Below are 22,803 nucleotides of genomic sequence, written 5' to 3' on the forward strand. Positions count from 1 at the left end.
GTTGCGACCGAAATCTCTACAGACTTGATCGCATAATTCTGTCTGATCTTCTAAAACACCATTTTTATTGTTGCTTGTTTTACTAGTTGATGCACCAAAGTTTACTTTATTCTTTGAAACTTTGTTGCTAACAACTTCATTACTGTTTTCGAAAGACGACTTTTCCGAATCTTTTTTAAATAGAAATTGGAGACTAAAATTCATTTTGCAATTTATTTTTTGTTAAATTAAAATTTTTCGATCTACGCTTATAAAAAGCTTATGAAAAGGTTTTTACGCCGTATAAAACATTTTAAAGCTGGCATCAACGTAAAATTATAATAGATTTTTTAGAAATTGTCATAATTTTATAATTTGTTTAGTATCTGATAATTTAGTCTTGTGTTTTAAAGATTTTCATTAATATTTTTAAAATTACTTTATAATAGCATTGCATTGTAAATATAATTTTATTTACCTATTATGACGCATAATCTATTAATTTTATAAAGTTTACTGTTTTACACAAATATGTTTAGCTATCTACATGAACTTTTGATAAGCGTAAATCAAAAAAAATTAAGTTAACAAAAAATAAATTGCAAAACGAATTTCTGTCTCCAATTTTTATTTAAAGTTAGTACCGAAAAGAAGTTATTTAGTAAATAATTTTTACCTTTTTCTTTTCGCACTACCACGTAAATATTCTTAGGTAATTAATCAGCACAAGAGTCCATATTACTTAAGATACTGAGAGTCTCTCTATTTAAACTATCCTTGCTGACTATCATTTTTTGTACTTCATCTGAAATATGTTTACTTTTCACAAAGCACCTTTCGTCTTTGTTTAAAAACAAATTTTCTCCCATCTTTCCCTTGCTGCCTTCAGCTTTACAACTTTCTGCGAAACTATCTTTACCAACTTTATGATTTTTTGTTATTTCAGAAGATTTCAATTTTTGTCTTTTCGCCAGAAAATATTTTGTTACATGCTTTGACCCTAGCTAATTTGTCCTTGGTTTCAGTTCTCTTACTGTCAATTAGGTTAGCACCACTGAAATCATTTAATCCTTCATTTGCCTTGTTTGAAAAGAAACTTGCGTCTACAACTTTACATTCTGGCAAGTTGCGAACAAAATCTCTGTTTACTTTTTTCCAAATTTCTGCCTGGTCCTCTAAAGTTTCATTATCTTCATTATTGTTTGTTTTACTAGCTGATGCACCATAGTTTACTATACTATTTTCAACTTTGTTGCTAAAAAATTTATTACCTTTAAAAAAAAACTTTTACCAAATCTGCATCATTTTTTTCCACTATCGTTGCAGGAATCTCTAAAGACTTGAATCTCTTATTTAGTTTTGCGTCATTATCGAAAAGGTAGTTAAGATTTTTGTTTTTCACCCTTTTCGACTTTGACAGAGATACTGGTATTTCGTCTGCAATCTTGTTTCTGTGGTTCAGGTTTAAAGAATTAATCAAGGCCGCATCATTTAACATTCTATTCGTTCTTGATTTCTCCTTATTTATTATCTTTGTAAATCTGACCCTTGGTTTGAAGTTTTTTTATCACTTGACATGCATACCTTCGTATAGGTGATTTTTTTAAAATTTATATTAACTTTTTCTTTGGCTTATTCGTCCTTAGTTTCCTTTAAGGCTTAGTCAATAGTTTTACTCAAATCCATTTTGTTTTCAATGTTGATGATAATGTTTTTTTTTGTTAATAATTTTATTTCTTACCATAAACATTGAGTTGACGTTTTGATAAGTTCAAAATTTTTTTGAAACTTTTTTGATGATTTATACATAAAATAAGTTATTCAGTATTGATTTACGTATTTAATATACCAAAGAATAGTATAGTACAGTTAATTAGTTATCAAATTTGGGATTAAGAGTAAACAAAACAAAATACACACAAATAGTGATCTAACGGATCCACAAACTAGGATTCTGCTAGAAATGGATAAATAGCTATTTAAAATATTTTATTGATGAATAAAACTTTGAATATTTGTTTTTATTAATTTGTTACTTATAGTAGGGATGGGTAACTTTTATAGTCAGCGGGCCAGATTTACCAAAAAAGTCTTTTGTGGGCCTGACATATCAAAAAATAAATCTTGGCGAGTTGCGTAACTTAAAAAAAATATACTATGAACCTTAACTATGCTTTAACCTTTAAACGGTAACCTTATTGAAATAATCATTTAATAAGTACTTCTTAGGGGTGTCTTGCCAAATAGGTGTACTATTTCTGCAAAAGCGGACCTTTTTTTTATGGCTCACTGAGCATGAAATAACAATGTTTTAGAATTGCACTAAGAACAACCAAAGCAAGCTAAGTTGTAAACCAACTTTAAATTTGATATGAAAAATGAAAAAAATAAATTAGATTTTTTCCAATTTTATAAAACAAACTGGTCATTTTACCTGAAAACTTAGAAACAAGAAAATATGGAATTTAAATTTCAAATCATGAATTAAAAATTCAGTCATAAAACCTTCAATTTTTTACTAAAACCATATAAAACATGGAAGTTCAAAATATTTGTTTTTAGTTTAATGAAATTTGAATTAAATACAAAATAATATGATATGTATAATTTCAGAAAATATATGTATACAATTTAAACAATATGGTTATCAGTTTATTAATACCTCAAATTTTCAGATAAAAAACTTGAAAACAGGTAAAGTGACAAATGTATAAATATTTAAAAAAATATGTCATGTAGCTAAGATAAAACAAAAAAAAAGGATTTAGTCAAAAACAGGATAGGACCCCCTTTGACTGTAAAACATGTGTGTTAATACTATGAATTTGTTTACAAAAAGAGTTATTTTAAGAACAGTTGCTTAGTACACTAGATAGTTTATTTTTTTTGGGGAACTTTTAGTTTACCTAAAAGTTTGTTTGCAATTTTGTAGAATATTTACATATAATATTAATACTTTTTGTGAATTTCAAACCAAAGTTAATAAAGATAAAGTTTTTATTTGCAATAAGTTTTTTTATAAATACTATAGTATATTTTCTTATAATTCAAGCAACTTCTTGCAAAAAATAGAAGTCAAAAGCTTAAAAATAAAGGAAAATGTAGATATTTTATTAATTTAGATTGACAGTGGAATAATTGCAGTTCATATGTTTGTACAGGAAACTTTTTATAAAAAATACTATATCTTCAAAATTAATACAACATTACAGTAACCCTACAAAATTATATTAATTAATAAATTTCAAAGTCTATCCTCCTATGTATCTATTGTTTATTAACATTAAAAAAAAAAAACCTTTACCTTGCTAAGCCCTTAACTCTTGATGTTTTTCCTAACTTTTCAAGTTCCCATTGTATTGTGGTTGTAACTATTTGATTTGTTGTAAATAGTTTTTTAAATAAATCAAAAAAAAATTTCAACGGTCATACAGTTACAAACACACAACCAACAATATTTTGTATCCAAAAGTAGAAAGAAGTTGCTTTTTTTTTTTTAGAAAAAATATTTTTTACTTAAAATAATTAGCAAATTTTACCAGAGAAAACTTTAGTATTAAGTTCACATTGAACTCAGAAACTTTTAAATCTGGAGGGCAAAAAAGATTAAAAAAAAAAGTTTTTGATTTTTTTGTATGGTCCTACCCTATATATTGGACTGTTTTTCTTTGTACATACCTTAATATCAAAAGGGAATTGAGAATTTTAAAAAATGTGAAAAGCAACTGCTAGCTAAGTCAAAGATCAACTTGTAAAAAATAAGGCACACCAACCCTTACCCCCTATGCCATTAAAAGTAGCATTTACTTTTTTTTGTTGATATTAGTTTCAGTGTAGTTTGAAGTATATTTCACTTTAATGATTGCATAATAATAACATTTATTTAATTATTTTGTACAATTTATAATCAATTGTTCTTTGTTATAAGAGCTTATTTAAAAACATTAAGGGTGTAGGGGGGAGGGGGTAAACCACCTTTCAGGAAATGTTCCTTTGAATATTTAGAAAATTTTGATAGAACAAAATTCTAAAAAGTTAAAAAATAAAAATTTTCTAACAAAAAAATTCTTGAGCAATAAATCTGGTATATTTATGTTATTATTTTTAAATAAATGAGAACTATTTTTGTTCAATTTAGAACTTCAAATTTGTTTTGCTTTATAGTATCTTCCATGTTCTGTTAAACTCTTATTTTTCAAATTTAAATTTTAACTAAAGATCCCTTAAAAAGTTAAACTTAGTTTTGCAAAAAAAAATCTTGAATAATTAATCTTGTATATTTGTCTCCTTATATTTAAAAAAGTTGAGAATATTTTTGTTCAATTTAGAACCACAAATATAAATCTATTACAGAAATACAAGTATTATATGCCTCAAAATTTTTTAAATATATTTAAAAGTTATAATTGTTTTGATTTTATTTAAGATGACCTATAAATATATTTAAATTTGTGTTTAATAAACCTGTAAAATAATATGACCTTATAATATAAAGATAAAACATTTATTTTGATAAATACGAAATAAGTTTACTTTCAATCTAAGAAAAATAACTCAACACTTAATGGTTTTTAATTTATAGTCTTATGATTATAAATAACTAATTTTTTTTAAATTAAATAATATTCCATTATAACTACAAATAAAAATGTTCCCATGGGTGGCTTTGAACTCGGGTCTCTAGTTTAAAAAAGTACTATACGGTTGACTTTAACGCTTCGGCTATCGAGTTTGGCTGAAAAAGCCGTTTTAGGGTTTCTATATTTCACATATTTTACTTTTAACCAAAAAATTGTTATTGCATACACAACTATTGATTCAGTAATTTATTACTTACAAAACAGTAAATAGTTTTTTGCAACACTACAATATATGTACATTATTGAAACTGATTAGTAAACAAAAAAAAAATTGTGATACACCATAAAAATAATACAAGAAACAAACAATATAACTAGCATTAATTTTCACGAACCTTAGTATTATTAATTTCTTTGACTTAAGGTGTCATGAAGAAATATAAAGTTAATATTATAACTTAAACTTACAAAAAGTCAAAATCTGCCGCTTACAAGCTCTATATCTGTTTTATAAGTTTTGAGTACAAATAAATTACTCCATTTTTAGTTTCAATTATTTATTTTTACATTTACTTATTAATCATAAATTTAAAGAGTTTTTCTTTCCACTCAGCTTAAATTTATAATTTATTCTTTAAAAACACTGTAAATATTATTACTCTTTTTGGTTAATAATCTAATTTTATGTAAAAAAAATAATATAAAGGTTTTAAAATACAGTTACTAAATAAGTTTTGTTAAATGCAATTTGGTTGATCTAATAAAGTAAAATATAATGTTAAAGTTCATTGTTAGATTGCATTTATCAAAACTAACTCATGTATAGTATTTAACCGTAGGCATTGTGTTTTGAATGATATTACTGTTCTCAAAAACTTTAATGAGTTGTAAATATATTTTGACAGTCTTATTAATTGAATAGAAACAATTTATAAAAGATATGAGTTGAAAGAAATCGATTCAGGATTTAAATTCGTTTTTATTTAAAGATAGTTTGTTTTTAGCTATAATTGATTAAATTTTTAAAATCATAGTTTAGATACGGATTCTAATAATATCAATAATCTGTCTAATAAAACACAATTTTAACAAAAACTAGAAAAGTCTACTCAGATCATCTGTATTTAGCCTTTTTAGATACTTTAACAATTTATTAAATGGAATATTGTTATGTATAAAAGTTTCGTTATTTAATTTTTTATAATAAAGTGTGTAGTCTTATAAAAATTTTTAGTTATAGTTCAAATTAAGTTAAAAGTTTATTTGTTTTATTATGAGCTTTATTTCGCACGATTATTTAAAAATTAAATCTTATTGACAAAAATTTGTTACAAAATTCAAAGTGATACATTTTATACTAAACTAATCACGATTACTTTTAGTTATTCAAGAAAGTATTAAGAAAAAAAAATATCTACCAATTATTAATATTATAGATAAATTATTAGTGTATTAGTCATAAATTGTTTTAGTTTTTAATGAGAAAAATTAAAGTATTAATTATATAATAAATGTTAGGTGAAAATGATGGAAATAAATATTTTTTTCATGATTCAATGTATTTTCTTCTAGAAATAAAACAACGCTAAAGAATATAATTAGTTTTTTTAGTACATTAAGTATAACGAAAAACTAGCAATAAACTGTAATTATAGTGAAAAAATAAAAAAAATCATGTTTTAATTTTGGACAAAACTTAAAAATAGTTAATTTCAAATTATTTCTTTATTTAATTTATTGGCTAATATACCTTTGTAAGTTTCAAATTTAACGATATTTTATTATTGACTTTCTTTTTTGTGTTGCTTAATTTACTTGTTAGCTTACATATTGTCTTTAATTATTTTTTGTTGAACTTTGAAAGTTAGTATTTTGTAGGCTTTTTTATACTCAGTGAGCCATAAAAAACAGGTCCGTTTTTGCAGAAATAGTACACCTATTTGGCAAGACACCCCTTCTTAGTACAGATATGAAACAAATATAAAATTTGGAAATAGTTTTTATATAAAATTCTAGTTTTAGATGTTTTGCACAAGCTGTGTTTAAGCTAAAATAGGGTAGCTGAAATTTTGCAGATACAAAATCATATATTTACGTATTTTAAACACTTATTCGCAACAAACACTTTAAAAAAGGAGCTTATAGTTCTAATTCAATTTACAAAAAAAACATCTCAAACATCTTGCTTCATTTCTTGATTCAAAAAAAATCAACTTTTCTTAAATAATTTTTAGTTTAAACTAATACTAGCTTAGAAAAATATCATATTTAAAACTCAAACTAATTTTTTACTTGCTAAAAACGTTAAAAATAATGAACATAATTTTTATTAAGCAAAGCAGCAAAATTTCCTTTAGCTTATGTCCTTAGTAAGCTTGCTTTCTTCATTAGCTTTATTTTTTAAGCGCACCGCGCAAGTGTACCACAGTTTTTCGTTTTCTAGAATTTTGTTAACTGATATTTTGTATGCTCTAAATAGTTATTAAATGTTATCATAATCATAATTAAATATGTAGCAATATTTATTTTTGTATATAGATAATGTATTTTTGTACTTGAGTTCTCTTACCTGCTTAAAGCGTCAGGCTTTCTTTATTCACTGCAAAAATTAGCCCAAAACTGTCGAACGCTAGTGAAATAAACTTAAATATTTCTTCAAGCGCTCAAAAAGTTGGGTCTAAGGATCTGATATACGAAGAAACCTTGCGGTTATTGAGTCATACACCACGGATGCAATTTGATGTCTTGTCCAGGACAAGACATTAGTAGTGCTAAGAAATTTAGTGTACATGAAAAAATGTACATTAAAAACTTCCAGTCAAAAAAATAAATTACGTATTTAACAAGTTAAAAACTTTAGCACGATGCTGCTTAAGAATATAAGGCAAATTTTAGTTTAGCACTTAAAAAGTTCTAGAAAATTAGCTTTTTATCAAAGTTTTTATATTTCAATATATTTTTTTTGTCAAAATTAATTAAAAAATACTCTAATACAAATATTGTGAACAAATTATAAATTTGAATGTTAAAAATATAACTTTATTTTAATCAAAAACTAAGTGTTTCATCATTTCGTTTTGAGCAGTTTTAACAAACAATCTTTAAAGCTTTTGTTTCTCCTTACGTAAACCAAAAAATTCCAAATAGTTCCACATATAAAAAGTATTTGACTTATGAGAGAAATTATTAAAAACAAAAATATATTTTCATACCTTTCACCAAAAAATGAGTAACCATACAATTGTAAAATAATATAACATGCAAGTAAAGGTGTAATCATTAGAAAAAAAATAATAACTATAAACATCAGGTTTTTTGCTAGTTTTACTTCGGTTTTAAAAGTCTTTTTCTGATGTGCGTCGAAACGAATGGTTTTTGTTTTTAAGTTGTTATACCTCAACATAAACGCCGTCATAAAACTTAATATTAAGACTAAAAAAGTGCTAATTATCATGTTGTAAAAAATTATAACGTACATATTGCTTTCTGCAATTACAGCAAAAGATGCCAAAAAATAATAATAACAATTATGTTTACATTTAAAGTTGTAAAAAGATGTAATTGAAAAGCTTATCACCCATATCAAAACACAAATGTACTTTGACACTTTTTTCATATCGTGAGACCTATAGAACAGAGGATACGTGACGACCAGCAAACGGTCGGCGCAAGCAAACACGAACAAATAATTCGTCACGAAACCGGTGAAGTAAATCAACGTCGTGAAAGTTTTATCGTACGCAGAAGAACTGTACCTCGTCGAACTTTCAACTTGCGGATTATCTCCAACTAAAATGCTTCGTTCTGATTGGCGCGCGTAATACCACATGTTTCCGATCACTGAGGGTAAGACCAAAGTAGCCACGATGACGTCACTGAGAGCCATTGAAATTTTGTAGCACGATTGGCTGTTTTGAAGTTTATTGTGACGTAACGTGACGACTATCACGAGCAAATTGAATACGAGTATTGTTGCTGACAATGATGTTAAGACAATGGTCATTGTCATCAAGTATTTGTAACACCTGAAGTTTAATGTGTTTATTAATTAAGAAAACTTAAGATAAATAAAAATCAACTTACACAACTTATTATTTATTTCTGAGAAAATACAACACAACTGTATTTGTTAATTAAACTTAAAACATGCATTTAAACTTCCTAAAACCATCAAAAAAAAAAAAAAAAACTATTTTAAATATAAGTTTCTTTAAACCGTAATAATATAAAACGTTTTTTAATTTACTAGTATATAAAAATATAAACTAGTAAACTTACGTGTTTCTTGCGTCATACATCATAGAATCATTGAGATAAAAAGGAAAGTTTGAAGCGAAGTAAGCGAAATGCGCAGAACAAAAAGGTAAATCATACAGAGTGAGATGAATATTAGAAAGCTCAAGGACATTATCACAACTTTGCTCGTATTGATTTTTCTCCACTTCTTCATGGTACTTTTCAATGCAATAAACTTTTTTATCATCAAGGTTGTTCACCCACAACACGATATCTTTGGTTTCCAATCCACACTGCTCTTTTATAAATGTTTTACAGTTTAAACTTTTTTCAGATGTATTAAAATGAATGTATTCGTTGTAGATTAAATCAGAATACATATTCCAGTAACATGATGGTTTGGTGAGAGGAAATGTCTTTGGTTGTTTGATAAAAAGGTCTTTTCCACCACATAATTTGTAGTAAGTATCATTTGTATATCCAATAACATTTCTGGCAGTAATAATAGTAGCAGCCAGAATTGTAGTTATTAGCATCATAGTGAAACTATACCGTGGTTTTTCAATAGAGTATAATCAGTAAACACTTGTTTCTATATAGCTCTGCATTAATTAAGAGAAAAATAATTGCTAAAATTTTGAAATAAACTAAGAAAAGGCAAAATGATTGAACAGTTTTAATGTAGAGCGCACTCTAGTAAATATTTTTTTTAATGAAAATATAAAGTAGAATTTTTGTGTAGCTACAAAATATACATAAAAAAGAATAGTTCATTTTTATACTTATTTTGATGATAAACTTGTATATGAAAAAAAAAAGAATATGAAGCTTTATAACATTTTATCAGTTTAGTTTTATAAAATTAAAACAGTAACAAGTTTAGGTTTTGAGTAAACCTTAAAATGTTGCTTACTTTTGCAATTATTGCGTTTTTTCAGTTTGAAGCTTAATTCTCGTTAATAGTGTATTAAGTATACTTTGTTTCAAATAATATTAAGTTTTGAAAACTTATAATGATTAAAGATAAATATTTGTTTTAAAATCCTTTTTAACGATTTTAAATCAAAGTTTTGCTTTATTCTTGTATTCTTATATGCATTTTCTTATAAATCTTAATAGAATTTTTCAAAAAACTCTACAAAACTAATGCTAGAGTATTTATGGTGGAAATTAGTTTTAGAGATTAGAATGTTGTTTGTTTTAGAGTTTAGACTAAATACAAGTACAACATTTAGAACAAATAAAGGATACTTGCAATTTAATTCTTATCAACTACATACTTTAATTTTTTCATTTTATTTACTGATTTTATTACCTTTAAAAGTACGGTTATCTGATAAAGTAATTATTTAAAGTGTATTCAAAAGTATATCAGAAAAACTAAATACAGCAGGGATATTAATAAGGTACGTTTACGTTACAATTACAGCACTGTCCAAATTTAAAAAGTTCAATTTATATCTTTTTAGAATGTGTAAAATTCATTTACTCTGTTAAAAGTTTTGTATAAATTGCTTTCTTTAACTAATTTATGTTTAAGCTTGTTTGAGTTAAATTCAATTTAAATTCAAACAAGTTAAGTGAACAAGAAAATACTCTAACTTAAATATAGTTTTAAATACTTTATAAAATTATGTGCTGATGGTTGAAGAGATACTGAGAGTATTTCCAACCATACCAAATAATAAAATAAAACTTAGCAATACGGAAAACAAATCAGAAAAAAAAAACGATTCTTTATTTTAGCAGCTGAAGGTTTGTAACAGTTGAAAAAGTAGTATTGAAAAAAATTAAACTATAACATAATGGTAGTAATTATTACTAAGCAATTTCATTAACATATGATTCAAAGGAAGAAGCAGCAAAAAAAAAAAAAGATGACTAAGTGTATCGTTAAAATTTAAAGACTCTTACTTTTTGTTAAAAGTGATAAAATTTTAAAGTCTCATTTAAATATTTTCTATTTCGTTGCTTTTCTTTAATCTAAACAAAAAGTTTCATACCTATAGAGCAGGGGTAGGCAGGCAGTTGGTGCTCGCGGGCCAAATTTCAAGTTTTAAAAATCTTCGAGGGCCACAGTTTTAGTTTTAGTGATATTTGAATAATCTTTTGACTTTAGTTTTGGTCACACCAGAGATAGTTTTACTTTTATTCACTTAATTACTTTAAATTACTTTTAGCTACACATAGAATGCCTATTTAATATATAAATATTTATTGTAATAGAATTAACATTGTTTAATATACTTAATTCTTAATGAAATATGTACTTTTTTAAATACTTATTAAGTTAAACTTAATAAAATACCTATATTATTTTACATACAACCTAACTCTCTATAAAAACCGAGCTTGAAAAACATTTATGGGTCACTTTTATACATTTTTTATATTATGAACCACCTTTTAATATTTAAAGAAAAGTTAAATTTAGAAAATAGTTTTTGCGTCTTAAAAAGTTTACACTCTTTAGAAAATTCAGTAATTATTTAATTAAATAAAATTAATACCTATTTATACTGTAGATAAGCTAAATCAAATTTTTTAGCATAATTAATGCTGGAATACTTTAATAAAATACCTTATTAGTAATTAATTAGTCTTTTACACGGTTGCCACTTTAAAAGCAAAAATGTCTGAACTATATTAAAAGTTTACTAAAAGCTAAAATGGCTAAAATCTTTCTGTTAATCAAGCTTAAATACATAACTAAAATATCATTATTATAAAAAAGCACAATATTTAAACAGACAAAAAATTACAATTAGTAAACTACACTACAGTCATAAAAACTATTCTGAGAATTCGAAGATATATTCAAAGTGTTTGAAATAAAAGTTTCAGATGCACCTGAGTTTTATAAAAATTTCTTAAACAGCTTTGACCTAGTCTGAATTAAAAAAAAAATTAAACTAGCCCGTTTGTTTGACAACCCTGTTTAAAATAAAGTTCACAAAATAAAGATATACCGGAGTGATATATGAGTTAGTTATATAACTAAACAAATTATTATAATTCAGCTTGAATTGGCAATTAAGTTTTCAAACATTTTTAACAGATGTATAAAAATTTATTAAACTATTAATGAATTAGAAAAACCTACTTTTTATTGAGCATTATAGCAATTCTTTATCTGCAATAAAAATATTGCATTTAAAAAGAGCTAATGTGAATTAAAAGACGAGCTATAAGAACTATAATACGTTAGTTTGGAGTTATTGCGAAAAACGACAAAAAAACGCTTAAGTCAGTTTAAACAACGCACATAATATGTTTCAGTAACTACAGACTGACCAGAAAAAACTGTTTAGGCAAGTTATAAAGTAGCAAAAGTAATTACTAAAAAAGATACCGTTGAGAGTTGAAAACTTATTTAAATAATTTGTGTTTGCGTTAGTAAAACATTTTTTTATCTCTTCAATATCAACAAGAAGTCGTGTTTAGGAAATGTCTGAAGATTATAAAGTCGCATAAACCAAATTAAGAATTAAATCAATATGTTAAAATGCGTGAACTGATACAACAGATATTGCTCATTTCAGAATTTTTATTGACATGTGGTTTTAATAATTTTGACATCTTAGAAGAACTTCTAGGTTAGTTCCAATACAAAGCACAACAATAGGAAATCACATTTTAAAAGCAAAGGTGCAATGCACGAGTATAAAATTTTTAAAAGTACAACGTTTTGCTTCTATTTTTAGTATATAATTAAGTTAAAGGTAAAAAAATGTACTAAATAATATAGAAAAATTTAAAAAATATCGTTTTGATACTTTAAATGTGTTTTTTAATAAAAAATATTTATATGGTAGATTTTTGGTGTCAAATCGAAATTTCATAACTTTACATGTAAAAGTTGTTTAAAATTACAGGTGTTCTCGCTAATTCTTAAATTCAAGGCTTTTTCAGATTTTTTAAGTGTAAACTGTCAAATTCCAAGCTTTTCCAGGATTCTTTGGCAACACTAATTGTTCTCACTTATATGTATACAATTAGTATAAATAATAATTCAAATTATATCAGCTGAAAAACTTAAAATTAAAATTATATTTTAATTTAAGCCAACACTGTGCATTGTACAAAACATACATCATAAAATCAATTTACCACTCTTTAAAGCGAAAAAGTCAGTCCGAGTGACCAAAACTAGCCTGATATTTTAGCATACAAAAAGCAATTCAAGCCAAAAACTGAAAAAAAGACTAAATTGGCCTGAGATTTTAAGTCTTCAAATAGTCATAGTCTGAGTATGTGGCAGTTTTTATTTGTTTATTTGATCGAATTTGAACTATTTTAATTAGAAATGTAAAAACTTAATAAATTACCATTTCTAAATCTAGTTTGTATTAAATAGGTAGTTCCAAAAAACAGCAACTGTTTATATTAGTATGCAACGCATAAAAATTAACTTATGCCAAAATACATGATTTGAAAAATCAAAAAGTATACCTAACAAAAGCTTTTTTAATTTATGTCATATATATATTGTTTTAAATGTGTCTGTACACACTTAGATATTACATGTAGAAACAATAATGTTAGAAGATTATGCATAAACTAAATAAAAATAAAAAGTGGTTTAAAATATGAGCATCTATGTTCATTGGTGTGCTTAGGAATTAATTTAAAATGCAAAGAAAACTTCTAAAAAATCAAAGGTGTCAAAATGAAAATAAAATTAACCTAATTTTTCTTCTTATTACTATTATTATGTTATTTTAAATGTTTTTGTGTAAGCTAGAATATAACATTTAAAAACAAAACATCTGCAATAGAAACTTAGGTATAAAAAACGTGTAAAAAAAACTAAACTGTAAAGAAATGACATTTTAATTAATTACTGTGCATTATTTTTGTACAAAACGGAAAACATTTGCATTTAGTTTTCACCAAATAGGTATTATATAACTATCTTACTAATTCAAAGCACTTTTTACATTATTTTCAGAAATTAATTTGCTGTTGTAAGAAGAAAGTTATTATGATATTGAGAAAAAAAAACCTGGTAGAATGCTAACCTGTCTTGTTTTTGTTTTTAAGCTAAATCAGTAAAGTATTTTACTTGTTTTGAAATGTTATATAGGAACTTAAAAATAAATTTATCAAACAAATCTAACTTAAAATGTATTTTTGCTCAGCGGGACACTTTTACATGCTCGTGGGCCGCAAAATTTTCTTTTGCGGGCCGTATTCCATTCAAAAAAATAACGTGCTCGCGGGCCGCAGATTTATCCTTTGCGGGCCGCAGTTTGCCGACCCCTGCTAAAGAGCAAGATGAACCGTTTGAGATGTTTTCTGTCTAGATTAAATAAGAATTGTAAGCTCCATAAATTGTTAGAAACTTGTTCGTTTCATGTAGGTAGAATAAACAAGAAAAAAATTAGTTGGACTTTAAGACCAAAAATTATTTTAAAATGTTTTTATTTCATCGAAAGAAAAAAATCATATCTATAAAGCAATACGTATCATTTAAAATGTTTTTTATCTAAATAGAATAAAAATTGTAAGCTCCATAAATTTTTTTTCGAAAACATGTTTGGTTTAAATAAATTAAACAGGAAAAAAGTTAGTTGAACTTTTAGATCAAAAAAAAAGTTTTTTTGATGTTTTTGTGTAACTTACACAAAAATTGTCATACCTATAAAGCAAGACGAATCATTTGAGATGTTTTTTGTCTAAATTGTTAAGAATTGAGCAAACAAGTAAAATACATTTCAGCTATTTCTTATCAGCTATTTTTGTTAGCAACAAAATTTAAAAATAGACAATAAAATAAATGTTGAGTAAGTAAACAGTTATAGGTTTCATCAGAAAATACTAAATTATTAAAACTAAGAAAAATTAAGCAAAATTAATTAGAGATAGATTAACTGTTTATAATTACGTAACTATAAATTAACTAGTAACTTAATTAAGATAAGAATACGTACTAAAATATAAACAAAAGTAAAACAAACAATAATAAAACAAAACAAAATAAGCGACAAACAACAATTTTAACAACTTTAAAGATTAGATTTATAAACGTACTGTTGCTTGCATAAATTCGGTCTAAATGTTTTTATAAATAAGGATACTAAAACGCTTAGATGATAATAATTACGTGTTATACTTGAAAAATCGACTATCGTTATAATTCCTTGCACAGTCAAAATTTTTTAATAAGTGTTCAGCAATCGCCGATGACCTATTAAATGGTTTATTCAAACCCGTGTCTATCAAACTTCTAAGGTATTTTAAAACATCTTGGTCTCTTCTAATTTGAAATCTCTGAGACGTTATGCCGATATACACACTATCACATATGACTTAATTATGGTTTATTTTGTTACACGGGTGAAAAAGATTACGCTTAAGGACATGAATTTTTATAACTGTACTGTTTTTTTAATTAAAAAAAAAATTGAATGGAAAACGTATGTAATTGTTAAAAACTTATTGATGTCGATATCATATTTAAAGATTTTACAGCAATTATAGGAGCAAAAAAAAAAGTATATGCATAATAATTAATTAAAAACTAAAATTATTTTCCATAATTTGTACTTTTCTAATAAAATTACTTATATAAAACCTTAATAAATTGAAAAACTAGATTATAACAACTTTTAAGCTAATATTTTAAAGTAGTTGAATACTTAATTTACATTATTTGTGTAAATATTCTTGAGATTATTTAAGTTTACAACTTTTTAAAAACATAATGAGTACTTAACAGGCTTTTTAACATATAAATGTATACAAAAATTGTGAGCTTATTCTTCGTTATAAGCATTATTTAAGAATAAATATTATAACTAGTTTTTTAGTATTATTTGCTCGATTTGTTAAAGGTAATAAAACTTATGCTATGTTATGAATGTTGTAGATATTCAACAAAAAAAAAACGGGAGCCTAAAGTGTAAAAAAAAACTTCTTATAAAAGTAATTTATTGGTAGTAAATATGGGTATGTATAATTAGTACTTAAGTAACTTCAACTTAAACTTTGATATCATATTAGTGAAACTATTGAAAGCAAGTTTGTTAAAAACATAAAAGAAAAAATTAAAAGCTTTGATTTAAAGAATAAATACAGCTGTGTATTATGAAAAAAATTTACTTTTTAAGAAATGTTCCAAACAAATCTTTAAAATAAGCACTTTTATTAATATAGATATGCCACAGTCTCTTAAAAAAGTACACCCAAGATTTAATCTAAATTAAATAAACTATTAACACTTTTGGGTGTAATAGATATTAAATTTTTTTTTTTGTAAATAGTTTAGTTTCTTGCCTATAAACGAACTGGACTTAAAAAAATTTAACATTGATAAGTGTAAAACAACTTTCGTACCAAAAAACTACTTATAATACATACTTCAATAAATAAAATAAAACTCCTAAATTTAATACTTGTATAATCTGTTTTGAAGATTTTATTTTTTCTAAAACCGTTTTTATTTTATTTTTTCAGACAAAGTTTAAAAATTACTTTTTAACCTAGGGGATATAACGACACTTTTTACAAAAAAATTATACGATTAAAAGATTTTGTTCTACGGATCTTTATTTAGATGACGAAATACTTTAGCTAACGTTTAACAAAGATAACCTACTACAACTACTTTGAAAAAAAAATTTTAAAGTTAAAATAAGTTTGGCACAACAATTTACAACATTGTAATTTTAAGAAATACACCGGCTACAACACATTTAGCATATCAATTTTACTTTAAAAACATAATATTAAGTAAAATTTACACCAGAGTTTCCAAATGGGGCCATTACAGAAATTTAGGGAGGCATAAGCTGCAAAGAGGGGGGGGGTCTGACAAGTAAAAAGGCCATAGGATGGCTTACACTAGATATTCTAGAGTTAATGGTGAAAACCAAAAATAAAAAAAGAAGGTTTTAGGCGTATTTAAGGGTAGTTTGAAACTTATACTAGATATTATGGAAACATTTAAAACTTAACCTAGATCAGGGCTCCCCAATCGGTGAGGCAATAAGGTCATAGTTTGAATCTTACCTTAGACATTATTAAGGTGATGGTGAAGATCAAATAAAGGATTTTAGGCGTATTTATGATTATATTTTGAGAAACCTTATTGGGAAGGGCAATACCTTTTAAAATTCTTCAAACGGGGCATTATAAAATAAAAGTTTGGGAAGCCCTGATTTGCACTAATGTAATACGTCGAAATGTAAATATAGAAATCATAGTTGCTGAAACTTCCAAATACTTCCAAATTTCATATAAATTAAACATTAGGAAAAAACCCGAAACTTAATGTAGCTCTGGTAGAAACATATCGAGTATAAATGAAAAAAATAAGTAAGTTTCAAATGAATCCTATTCAAGACAGTCATTTTTAATACAGTTTAGAAGCTCTTATAATTTAACACTAAAATTATGGATACTGCGTAATTTTTCACAGAAAAAGCTATGAGATAACAACTTTTTCACAATGTCTTATCTATACGAGCTTTATAAAATGCAATTGTTAACAAAAAGGGTATTCAAAAATTCAATACTTACAAAACTAGCAAACAACTGCTTACAGAAGTAGAACTAAATTAACTGGATTAAGGTAATCAAACTTTGAACAACTTTTAGCCAATATAAAACTAAAAAAAACAATTATTGAATTGTTGGTTTATATAAAAATATTCAAGACATGACTTTGATTTTTTTTGTAAACAAAACAATAATGAAAGCAAAAACTAAAACAAAACTCGGTTTGAAAAACAATTTTATATAAATTAATATATCAAGAAATAAAAAAACGCTTTTTTTTCGGTTTTTATAGCAAGTCAAAGTGATAACTCTACTTAAAACAAAAACGTGCATTTTTTTTCTGATTGCGCAGACGCTACAAAACTTAAAACTCTCTTTTATTTGGTGTGCGATGAAGCGAAGCGCGCTGCTTTATTGTGACGTCACAAGCGAATTGTCACCCGCATGCAATGAAATATTAACAAAAAGTTGACTATTATGATTACTCTTCAGTATGGGTGATCCTTACCTGCGTCTACTCAAGTAGTAGACCAGTAAGATCATCAAATGATGACTGCGGTATGATGATTCTCAAATGAGTTAAATTTTACCGCGCCTCAATTGGAATCGCAACTCTAGTTGAGGATTGTCTGATGCTGGCCATGATTGAAGAGTCTCTATCTTTTAAGAAAGATTTATAATAAGACGAATGTCATGCCTAATTGGAATCCATAACAAAACAATATTAAATTGTTATTAATTGAAACTGCTTTGTATATTTTTTATAGTTTTAATGCATCACTTATTTACCAATACAAAGTTGAGATATATTCTTAAACATCCTAACATAACAAATTTTGTTAGTGTTTTAATAAAAACCGGATTCAAATAGACAGTATCGTCATGTTGTTTTAATTGATAGTTGATAAATCAATACCGCTCTAAAGTTAAAATTTGTCAACAAGCTTAAAACATTTCAAGTCATTAGAACACGGTTTTAAAGTGGTCCATCTAACAAGTCAGGGGACCAAAAGCTGTAAAAGGGCCAAAGGAGAGCTTTTACTAGTTAAAGGAACACAATTGGGTACTTAAGTAAATTTTACAAAAAAATTTGAAACTTACACTAGATATTCCAGGGTTTGTTTGAAGAGCAAAAAATATCTTTGGTAAATTTCAAGAATTTAAAAAAATTTCCACTAGATACTCTAGGGTTTGTATAAAAAAGCAAAAAATATAAGAATAAAAGAAAAATTGTTTTAAAAAAGTTACCAAAATTTCATATATTACATTTTTATTTGTTACGGATACGAAAGTTTAAAAACATTAGAAAATTAACATAAATCATGACAGTTGTTACAAAAAAGTTATAGTTACTGTAGCTTTTAAAAACTGAACTTCATAAAATACTTGTTTTTTTTTAACATGTGCAAGTGAAATAGCGTTTATATTTGATATTTTGTTAATGTCAAAATATAATTTGTGGGTAGGTGTCAAAAAAGCACGAAGGGAAACTTTTGCACGGGTTGAACTTTTGTTACTATTATATTTTTAAATTTAAATTTTATTTTACTATCTTTGTTAGGCCTAATCCTTACTCTTGGTCGGTAGTTTTTTTTCTCTTGTTAATTTTTTTTATTAATTATTTTTCTATTTTATTATTATTATTTTTTAACTATCACTGTTAGTTAGACAATGGCGTCGCTTAGTATTTTTGTTAGGGGGTGCAGAGATTATAAAAAATTCCCTAAACTTAAAACTTTTATTTTATACTAATTCAGGCCTTTTCTAATACAATTATATCAATTTGGAAGTGTAATAAAATTATCGTTTGCTAAAAAATCAAAGTAACTACAGAAAAATGACAACTTCTTAAAAGTTTTATCTAATAAAATCTATGCTGTAGTTGTCCCTGCTCGAGTTGCTCCTGTTCGAGTTTTCCGTGCTAGAGTTTTTCCTGCTCGAGTTGCCTCTGCTCAAGTTACTCCTGCTTAAGTTTTTCTTGCTTGAGTTCAAATTGTCTTATTGTTCTCGCATTGAAGTGAATTTTCAACAACTATCATGATTTAATTCACATGGTGCTGAAAGTTCACGCATTTCTAGAGTTCAGCTTTTCAACATTTTTTTTGTATTGAAGTTTTGTATATATTTAGATGCAGCTGACACAGATTGAGCTTGCAGTCTAATTTCACGAACATTTTAAACATTATATTGAAAAAAATAATGAGTTGAAATTGAAAAAAAAACTAGTTTAGCAGGGAAATTAACGACGGTCATATATACTTTTGATTGTATTTTTTGTACAACTTCATGATAATATAACTTTCTTTTTTTTAAGCTTAGATATTTTTTTACATCATTTTAAAGCTCAAATACTAAGCTTTAAAATAAATTTATTTTGATGTAGTTAGGGAATGTACAGTTGAAGAAGGGCCAATTTAAAGCAGCGTGTTTAAAAGCTGAAACTCTAAAACTTAAACTTATGTACACTTTATTTTCTTTTTTTAGGCGAAGCAACAGCTCAAGCGTTTCACTCCACGCGACACCCCTGCTCCTAACACTTACACTTGGTCGATAACTTTTTTTTTTTCTTCATCGTCTTATCATTATTACTATTTATTTATTTTCTTTTTTTTTACTATTACTGTTACCCCTAACCCTTGGTCGGTTTTTTGTTTATTTATTTTCATAATATTATTGTTATTATGTTTTTATCACTGTTACCTCTAACTCTTACTGTTGGTCGGTATTTTTTTCATAATTAAAACAACATTTTTTTCACTCTTGTGCAAAATTGTCACTCATGACCATTTGTGCAAAAATTTCTTCGTGCATATTTTATCTTCGTGCATGCTTGGCCCGTCCCCATAATTTGTACATTGTATATGAACTGAGTTTATTAATACGTAATTTCAAACATTTTAAAACTCTAAAATTTTACAAAATAAATTAATTTTGTAATTAAACTAGCTAAATAAAAACTATTATTTACCAAGTTTTCAGTTTTGTACGTTTGTGTTTAAATTATTGTGACAATGGACTTTCAGTTAATTTAAAACAAAAATTAAGCTTAAAGTTTGCTTTTACTTTTTGTTATATAAAAAACTAGCAATTAACGCCGTATTCATGCTTTTGTCTCACCAACTAAAACTATAAACAAACGCGGGTGCACGACTATTCAAATTCCGACAATTCAAATTCTTAAAAAAAATTGAAAGGGCCACTACTAAAAAAGTAATGTATATTTGTCAAATGTAAAAAAATACATATGTAGGTCCTATTAATATCTAAAAGGTAATTTTTTTCTTTTTGAAAACATTAAATATTTTTTGAGATATGGCTTAAACAAAGTAAAAAATATAGTTATTTTTAGTAGATTTAAAATATCTTGAAAAATATTAAAGATTTTTCAAAAAAGAAAAAACGTAGCTTGTAGATATTAATAAGATCTACATATGTATTTTTATTTTTTTTCATATTTATATTACTTTTTGTGGTATAGTCTTTTAAATATTTTTTTTAAGAACTTGAATTGTCGGAATTTGAGTTGTCCGAATTTGAATTTTCATGTAACCAACAAACGCATATGTTGCAACTTATGTTTTAATTCAAATTGAATGTGAAGCATTTGTTGTAGTACTAAAATTAAACAAACAATTGTTAGCACTTTTACTAATTTGCATTATATGTTTTTGAAGCTTGTTTTTTATTTATTTATATAGTCATTATGCAGTTGTTTAAGTACTTCTTTTTGTTTTAGTAAATAATTTAATTCGAAACAAGAACTTCTGTTTTTACTGCAACACTTAAATTAGGTAAAAAAACACCTGTAAGCAAAATCAGTTTTTTTTTAAAGGTAAAAGTACTATGGGCTTTATATTAGTTTTATTCAGTCTAATATATACCAAACAGTTGTTTTGAAACAGTCATTTGAATATAGTTGTGAATGCAATTGTTTTATTTTATAGCTTTGCGATATTTAACTTAATTTTTAAAGCGAAAAGTTTTTTCTGTCCACCAGGTCCTTGAAGTAAACTTTGTGAGCGCTTTTTGTGTCGTTAAATAAACAACCATAGTAGTTTGTATTTTGTTGTTGATTCTTCTTCAAAATGATGATATATTATGTACAACACGTTTTTGTTAAAAACTTAGTAAATAATAACTACAATTTAAAAAAAATCAGCTTTTAAAAGTTTTTGTGAACAAAAGTTAACGAAACTGTTGTTCTAAAAGAGACACTAAAAAACTGCAGTCAATTAAAAATTTAACTTCATAGAAACCACACTTTACTACTTATATTTTTTTCGATAAAACCTGACGAACTATTAACAATAAACTGTTCATGAAATCTATCTCCATCAAAGATTTTTGTGTTTATAGTAATTAAAAAATTAAAACAATTAAAAACCTAGATTCCAACAGATAATTTATTTCTACTTAACTAAAACCATAAAAAACACTTGCAAACTGGAAAAAAAACTTAGAACATTTTTTTTTATGATTGACACATTTAAATTAGGAACATTTTATTATTATTATTATTATTATTATTATTATTATTATTATTATTATTATTATTATTATTATTATTATTATTATTATTATTATTATTATTATTATTATTATTATTATTATTATTATTATTATTATTATTATTATTATTATTATTATTATTATTATTATTATTATTATTATTATTATTATTATTATTATTATTATTATTATTATTATTATTATTATTATTATTAATATTATTATTATTATTATTATTATTATTATTATTATTATTATTATTATTATTATTATTATTATTATTATTATTATTATTGTTATTGTTATTGTTATTGTTATTATTATTATTATTATTGTTATTGTTATTGTTATTGTTATTGTTATTGTTATTGTTATTGTTATTGTTATTGTTATTGTTATTGTTATTTTTATTATTATTATTATTATTATTATTATTATTATTATTATTATTATTATTATTATTATTATTATTATTATTATTATTATTATTATTATTATTATTATTATTATTATTATTATTATTATTATTATTATTATTATTATTATTATTATTATTATTATTATTATTATTATTATTATTATTATTATTATTATTATTATTATTATTATTATTATTATTATTATTATTATTATTATTATTATTATTATTATTATTATTATTATTATTATTATTATTATTATTATTATTATTATTATTATTATTATTATTATTATTATTATTATTATTATTATTATTATTATTATTATTATTATTATTATTATTATTATTATTATTATTATTATTATTATTATTATTATTATTATTATTATTATTATTATTATTATTATTATTATTATTATTATTATTATTATTATTATTATTATTGTTATTGTTATTGTTATTGTTATTGTTATTGTTATTGTTATTGTTATTGTTATTGTTATTGTTATTGTTATTGTTATTGTTATTGTTATTGTTATTGTTATTGTTATTGTTATTGTTATTGTTATTGTTATT

General features: G+C 24.6%; 1 non-coding gene across 1 annotated transcript; it reads left to right on the forward strand.

Moving 5' to 3' along the window:
• The first annotated feature begins 17,782 nt into the window (after positions 1–17,782).
• Positions 17,783–17,931, forward strand: LOC145837326 (U8 small nucleolar RNA). The gene has a single exon (XR_014369963.1). It is a non-coding gene; the product is annotated as a U8 small nucleolar RNA (small nucleolar RNA).
• Positions 17,932–22,803: the final 4,872 nt, after the last annotated feature.

Source organism: Thalia democratica, chromosome 5 (genome assembly GCF_965202585.1).
Source record: "Thalia democratica chromosome 5, ktThaDemo2.hap1.1, whole genome shotgun sequence".
In the NCBI taxonomy this organism is placed as follows: Eukaryota; Metazoa; Chordata; class Thaliacea; order Salpida; family Salpidae; genus Thalia; species Thalia democratica.